The sequence below is a fragment of the Jaculus jaculus genome, chromosome 10 (genome assembly GCF_020740685.1).
Source record: "Jaculus jaculus isolate mJacJac1 chromosome 10, mJacJac1.mat.Y.cur, whole genome shotgun sequence".
In the NCBI taxonomy this organism is placed as follows: domain Eukaryota; kingdom Metazoa; phylum Chordata; class Mammalia; order Rodentia; family Dipodidae; genus Jaculus; species Jaculus jaculus.
In genome coordinates this window covers 21,463,034-21,469,605 of record NC_059111.1, presented here as the reverse complement: position 1 = coordinate 21,469,605, position 6,572 = coordinate 21,463,034, and positions in this window count along the sequence as shown.

Genomic DNA, 6,572 nt, shown 5'->3' with positions numbered 1-6,572 from the left:
CTGTCTGCGATGCCCACCATGCTGCCAATTAGTCAGAACCTCCTGCCTGTGGTAACACTACTCTTGCCCCGGTAATCCTGCGGTGGACAGGTTCAGAGAGTCCCAGGTAGTGAGGGGCAGGAATGGGAACCTGAGTTGTTCCTCTGAGCAGGTCTTGAACCTGTACCCTTCCTCCCCAAGGCTCTCCCCAGCCTCCACCCCCACTGCTCACCCTGTGAGGCCTGGCTAGGGTCACTGTCTAGAGACAGCATCAGACCTCCTTGGCTTCAAGGGGCCAGTTTGGGAGGGGGAGCTGACCAATCAGGGCCCCTGGGGTACTGTAGTGATAGAACTGGGTACATAGGATTACAGAATAGGACCAGGAACTGGCTGTTTATGCCAGGCTGGGCTGCCAGGAAAGGGAGGGGTCTGGGAGAAAGGGGCTGTATGCTCAGGGGACAGGGCTGGGGTGGGGGTGAGCAATTAGACTATTCAGCGGGTGAGCGTCAGAACTAGGAAGGTGGCTCTGGGATAGATGGTGGGGACAATATGGGCTGGTGCACAGAGGAACTCAGATGTCCCTCCCCCTTTATCTTCTGTAGTGCTTGGAATTAGGTGTGTCCCCCCCCCCCCCACAACAAACACAGACTCCTGAATGCTTGATCCCCAGCTGATGGCCATTGGGCAGGTGGAGCCTTGCTGGAGGAGGTGTGTTGCTGGGGGTGGGCCTTGATGGTTTCTGAGCTCTAGCTTGCCAGTGTTTGGCTCACTCTCCTGCTGTGGTGTACTGTCTGCTGTGGCAGAGGTGATGTCCGGCTCATACGTCATATGTCTGCTCATACCATTTTCCCCCCGGCCATCACGGAGTTTCCCCTCCAGTCTAGAGACCAAAGTAGACCCCTTTCTCTCGTAAGCCGCTTCTGGTCGGGTGGTTTGTGCTAGCAACGAGAAGGTGACTGCAACATCTCCCTTCTAGACTTCTCCATTTGGTTCTCTTTGCCAGCCCCCATCCCCGTGGCAGGGACCCAGCATTTGGGGTTCATTGGGGGCTTTACCTGTGGAGCAGTTAACTGCTGGAGAAGATGCATGACTGATTTGGGACAGTTTCCCTGGATCCACCTAGTGGACTCTGGCAGACCCCATAGGATTGGAGTGCCCACTACCCTGAGCATACCAGACCCTATCTACTTGAACCAGCCTCACGCGTTCTTCACCCCCACACCTAGCCTTCCTGGGGTGACCAAGGTGGCGAAGGAGCTTGGAGTTATAGAGCCTTTGGGACTTTGAGGGACCCAGCAGCAGAGCTGTGGCTATGGCAGAGCCCTGAGCTGCAGGTGCCTATGGTGGTCCTGGGCAGGGGCCTGCCTTTGAGAGCCTCATTTCCCTCTGTGCTTATTGGGTCTGGCCCCAATCTGTTTGTTTTCCAGTTCACAGCCAGTTAGCAGTAGCAGAGGGGTTTCAAGGCCTCCCCTTCAGTAAGACCCCAGACAGCAGCAACACAAAAAGCTGGAAGCATGGGCTCCAGCTCGAAGTGAGCGGAGCAGTCAGTGAGGACAGTGTGGGTTAAGTCCTAGCCCCTCCTGGGTCACTGGCTGACCTCTCGGGTGGTCCCTGTCCTCTCTGGACCTCAGCGGTGTCCCTCTTTCCTTTGGGAAATGCCTGTGGTATCCTGATGAGCCTGTGGAGGGGAGCTGGGTGATCAAACATACTCCTTTGTCTCTCTAGAGGCACCAGGAGAGACTGGCCTGGGCAGGAAGCCGTGTGCATTGAGGCATGAAATGAGTCCATGTAAATCCCATGTAAATGAGCCATTGGGGTGGGGGAGTGGCCGGGCACAAGGCCCCTGTCTGTTTGCTCTGATGCGGCCTCTGGCTAATGGTTGAGTGTGCAGGACTCTTACACTGGCCTGGTGGTGGACAGGTCTGTCGCAGGAATCCCTACAGGATATCCCCAATGCCAAGGTTGGCTGGGGACGGGAGCCAGACCCACCCTTCTGCCTCTGTGCAGCATCTTCTCTGGGAGGCAGAGAAGGGTCAAGAATATGAAAGGCCATGGGCTGGAGAGATGGCTCAGCAGTTAAGGCGCTTGCCTGTGAAGCCAAAGGACCTCGGTTCGATTCCCCAGGACCCACGTAAGCCAGATGCACAAGGTGGTGCATGCATCTGGAGTTCATTTGCAGTGGCTGGCAGCCCTGGCGTGCCCATTCTCTCTCTCTCTCTCTCACTCTGCCTCTTTCCCCCTCTCAAATAAATAAATAAAATTAAAAAAAGAAAAGAATATGAAAGGCCTGGCTGGAGAGATGGCTCAGCAGTAAAGGCATTTGCTCACCATGCCTAACAGCCCAGGTTTGATTCCCCAGTACCCACATAATGCCAGCTGCACCAAATAGCACATGCGCCTGGAGTTTGTTTGCAGCAGCAAGAGGCCCTGGTGTGCCCATTCCCTCTCTTTCTGTCTCTCTCCTACTCTGTCTTTCTCTCTGGGTTTGCAAATAAGTAAATCTTTAGAAAAGGAGTCCATTAAAAAATGGACTTAGTGCTATTCCCAAGTGGTATCCCCAGTGCCTAGATCAGTGCCTGGCACATGATGGGTACTTCTTACACTCTATGACAGAAAGAAAGAAAGAAAGAAAGAAAGAAAGAAAGAAAGAAAGAAAGAAAGAAAGAAAGAAAGAAAGAAAGAAAGGAAGGAAGGAAGGAAGGAAGGAAGAAAGAAAGAAAGGAAGGAAGGAAGGAAGGAGAGGAAGAAGAAAGAAACAAAAGAAAAAAAAGAAATAAAAAAGAACTGGAGATATGGCTTGTAGTTAAGGCGCTTGTCAGCAAAGCCAAAGAGTCCAGGTTCAACTCCCCAGTACCCATATAAAGCCAGATAGATGCACAAGATAGTGCATGCGTCTGCAGTTCGTTTGCAGTGGCTGGAGGCCTCAGTGTGGCCATTCTCTCTCTCTCTCTCTGAAATAAGTAAAAATAAAGAAATAATATTATACAAAATTTTTTAAAAGGAAGGAAGAAAGGGAAGAAGGGAGGGGAGAAGGGACAGGGAGCGAAAGAGATGAGATGAAAGAAGGGAGTACCCAGCAATGAGATGGGACAACTCCATCCGTGCCATATCCTGGGGTCTAAGTCCCCAGAACTTTATCCTGTAGATCCTAGTGGCGGAAGGGTTCAGAGCAGGGGTAGGGAAGATGGTGATGGTAAGGATGGTTGGAGCCTGTGGTCCGGTTTTTCTCATACTTGATGCCTACCTGCTTTAATCCCAGCCCCTCCCTCATCCTTGGTGTCTATAGCTCCTTCCACCACCTAATTTTAGCTTGTCATTATATGAGCAAGAATGTGGAGCCATCCCAGCTAGGGTGGGTGATCCATACCAGTGAGGGTGCCAGACAGGAGGTCTGTGGGTGTGGGCTGGTGGAAAGGGATTAAAACCGCAAAAGCGAGCTCAGGAAGTTCTTTTATGTTGGTATTGGTTAGCTATGAGAGGAGGAAACCTTGGTGGTGGGGGGAACAAAAATAAAAAACAAAAATAAATTCTACATTCTCAGGGTGGCCAGTGGCCATGAGCCAGCTCCACCAAGGGAATGATGCAGGACCACACCCTAGAGTCATTTGCTCTGGGACCATGCTGGTGGCTTTGTAGGGTGGTACCCATGCCAAAACTGCTGATAGCAAGGGTCAAACCCTTCTCGTTGCTAGCAGAAAGCACCCAACCAAAAGCAGTTTGTGGGAGAAAGAGGTGTATTTTGGCTTACAGACTCAAGGTGAAGCTCCACGATGGTGGGGGCGGGGGAACGTGGTACGAGCAGAGGCTGGACATCACCTCCTGGCCAACAGCAGGTAGACAATGGCGGCAGGAGAGCGTGCCAGACACTGGCAAGGGTAAGCTGGTGGTCACATCCATAAGCCCGCCCCCAACAATATACTGCCTCTAGCATGGCTCTACTTCCTAAATTGCCACTAGCTGGGGACCTAGCATTCAGAACACATAATATTATGGGGCCACCTGAATCAGATCACCACAAAGGGCATAGGTAGAGATGAACACATCCTTGGAGCTGGTCATATATCCTTGGGTAAACACACTGCCTGTAACTTGATTAGCTATTGTCGCTGCCAGTGCAGACATTACTAATCAATGGTGGCATTCCTTTCTCCTGAGTTCAGATGCAATGACTTTATCTTCCTGTATCTTCCCAGGCTTCTGAGCCCCTAAAATGTGACTCATATCTGACTTGAGATAGGCTGTATGTATGAAAGACACATTAGATCTCAAAAACCTAATGTAGAATAAAGGGATTTATCTCAACTTACTAAGTAGACCACACATTGCAGTGATAATAGTTTGGATCTACTGTACTGAATAAAAACATTAAAAATTAATTTCACCTATTCTTACTCATATTTTATTCTTAATTTTTTAAGGTAGGGTCTTGCTGTAGCCCAGGCTGACCTGGAATTCACTATGTATTCTCAAGCTGGCCTCAAACTCATGGCAATTCTCCTACCTCTGCCTCCCAAGTGCTGGGACTAAAGGTGTGTCCCACCATGCTCAAGTTATTTTTATTTCGTCTTCCCAGTTAGGGTCTCTCTCTAGCCCAGGTTCACTATGTAGTCTCAGGCTGGTCTTGAACTCACAGCAATCCTCCTACTTCTGCCTCCCGAGCACTGGGATTAGAGGCGTGTTTCACCACGCCTAACTTTTTATTGATTTTTGAGGTAGATTGTTGCTCTAGCCCAGGCTGACCTGGAATTTACTATGTAGCCTCCGGCTGGCCTCAAACACATGGCGATCCTCCTACCTCAGCCTCCCAAGTGCTGGGCTTAAAGGCATGTGCCACCACTCCTGGCAATTTCACCTTTTTTTTTTTCTTTTCTTCTTTTTTTTTTGAGAGAGAGAGAGACAGATGGGGGAGAGAAAATTGGTGTGCCAGGGCCTCAGCCACTGCAATCAAACTCCAGACACCTGTGCCACCTAGTCAACATATGTGACCGTGCACTTGCCTTGCCTTTGTGCAGCTTGCTTACCTAGGTGGGATCTGAGAGAGAGAGAGATTGAACATGGGTCCTTAGGCTTTGCAGGCAAGTGCCTTAACTGCTAAGCCATCTCTCCAGCCCTCGCCTGTTTTTAAACCTTTCATTTAACGTGGCTTACTAGAAAATTTACAGTAGTGACCTGTGAGTCTCATCTGACATGTGTACTGGACCAAAAAGCCCCCCTCCTGTGCATTTTGCCTTGCTTGTCCACAACTGAATTGCTAGTGCCCAGAGTCGTGCCTGGCACACGGTAGGTACTCAGTAAGGTATTTGTGGATCGAGTGAATGAACTCCCAACCGCAATGCTCTGCAGGGAGACAGAGAGACCACCGATCCACCGGACAGAAGATATTTGCTACCCTGAGCCTATGCAGCCCCTCTAGCATGATGTTAGCATTCCCGTGAACGCTCTCTGATTCGTGTTACCCTCTCCTGCTCAAGGGGGACCCTGGTGCAATGCACCCCACCACTGAAGAGGAGACTTTCAGTTCCTTCTGCTCAGGAAGCCAGGCAGCTTGCAAATGGTATGGAAATCACCTCTCCAGGCAGTGTTTGCATAGTAGGGGGTTTTGGGGGTGCTTTCAGTCCACCTCTTGGCTGCAACCCTTGGTTCCTGGGGACAAAAGAGGAAGCTCTGATGACCTTGAGCTGGTGGCTGGGGTTGTGTCTGGTTTGTGGGGCCACCTTAGTCTTTCCCCAATGAACTGGGGCTTGTAGCCCGGAGCATCCTTGTCTCTCAAATCAAACAGGAGCCTAAAAATAGTCTGCAGTTCCAGACTCCCCCACAGCCGCCTGCGCCAAGCCGGGCCCTGCGCCCGCCGCCGACTCCTCCACAATCCACACTGTCTGCACAATATGCCCTAGCCACTGGCCGGCTCCTCCTTGTCCTGGCCCTGGGGACCCTGAGTCAGCACTCCCCCACTCAGGCCTGCCGAGGTCTGTCTCACGCTCTGCCCCTCAAGAACAGAGCGGGCTTGGCCTCTGGGCTTCTAGATGTTGGTGCATTCAGTTCTTGCAGGACCTAGGAGGACCCAGAGGCATGTGTGAGGGCTGCAGGCAGTGGAACCTCCAATGCAAAGCCAAGGGTGTGAGAGAGCCCCCAACACGCGTTGCTGCAGAGGAGACAGGTCACTGGGGCAGTTGGTTAAGCAGGATGGACGACGAGACATGTCTGTCGGATCGGCCCTTATGCGCTGATTCCTACGGGAAGCCGGCTGCCCTGTCGGGTCTGAGAGCTTGAAGGAAGGCTGCCGCCAATCATAGCCCGTGCACAGCCCAAGAGGAACTTCCCTTCATTACGAGGGCTCCTTACTTATCACTTGCAGGAGGCCTTGTAACCTTCCAGCTCTGAGCTGCTGGGGTCTGCCTGTCGGGCATTGCAGGCATCAGGCATGGCTGTCTCTGGAGGCTGGGTGAAGGTAGCTGGTGCCACCGTGGCAGAGTTGGGAGCAGACCGTGCACAGCGGATGCCCAGCCTGGAGCCCATCCCCTGCCCCAGAGCTTCGGGTGTGAGAGTTGGACGTTTGGGTTTTGGGGAGTTCATTTTGTGGAGAGCTTCTCTGG